Genomic DNA, 1196 nt, shown 5'->3' on the forward strand with positions numbered 1-1196 from the left:
AAAAAAAAAAAAAAAAAAAAAAGCTAATTTAGTAACCCGAAACAGATGAAAAGCCTGCAAAATGAAATTATGTAAATTTTATCTTTCACTTAGCTGACATTCTTGGAGAGTTTGTGTTGCATATAAATAACTAACCTCTGCCAGGTTGGACAAAGGCCTTTTTGTAACCTTAGCAGTACATTACAAAGTAGAAAAGGGTATGCTCTTTTTCCATTGAGCTTTTCGTTTCTCATCTTTTCTTCTAACACCCTTTTTCCTACCAGGACCCTACTCTCCCACTCCATAGTCACTATTGGGGTTAAAGGAGCCATGCTCAACTTAGCCTTGACTGTGTTAGATTGGCAGGCAGGTGGAGTAAAAATGTGTCTGCCCATGCAGTATTCAAGACTGTCAGACCATGAGGCACTTGAGGTGGGGAAAAAAAAGTGTTGCATAAGGTTAAAACTGACCTCGTGATCCACACAGGTTGGCCTCCCAAAGTATCTGAGATTATGTAAGTGCCTTGTATGAATAATTTTCATTTTACTTACACAACTAGTGCTTTTTTTCCTTTTGTTAATTGGTTTTTAATTAAGCAAATAGTGCTTAATATTGTAGAAGATGCAAACAATACAAAATAGATCAGTGTGTCCCCAGTTCCATTGTTCTTTTCAAGGATAATTACTGTGAGCAGTTTGTATATATTTCTAATCTCTGTGTTTAGATAGATACAGGGCCTTAGTATATTTATTTATTCTGCAACTTGGTTTTTTTTCCACTTAATATATTTTGGTAACTTTTCCATGTCAGTAACTTTTTCTTTTCTTTTCTTTTTCTTTCTTTTTTTTTTTTTTTTGAGATGGAGTTTCGCTCTTGTTGCCCAGGCTGGAGTGCAATGGCACGATCTCGGCTCACTGCAACCTCTGCCTCCCAGGTTCAAGTGATTCTCCTGCCTCAGCCTACTGAGTAGCTGAGATTACAGGGGTGCATCACCACACCCAGCTAATTTTTGTATTTTAAGTAGAGATGGGGTTTCACCATGTTGGCCAAGTTAGTCTAGATCCCTGGTCTTAAGGGATCTGCCCATCTTGGCCCCCCGAGGAGCTGGGACTACAGGTTCCCGCCACCTCGCCCGGCCAATTTTTTGTATTTTTAGGTAGAGACGGGGTTTCACCATGTTGGCCAGGCTGGTCTCAAACTCCTGACCTCAGGTGATC

The sequence above is a fragment of the Mandrillus leucophaeus genome, unplaced genomic scaffold, assembly GCF_000951045.1.
Source record: "Mandrillus leucophaeus isolate KB7577 unplaced genomic scaffold, Mleu.le_1.0 Scaffold632, whole genome shotgun sequence".
NCBI classification, from domain to species: domain Eukaryota; kingdom Metazoa; phylum Chordata; class Mammalia; order Primates; family Cercopithecidae; genus Mandrillus; species Mandrillus leucophaeus.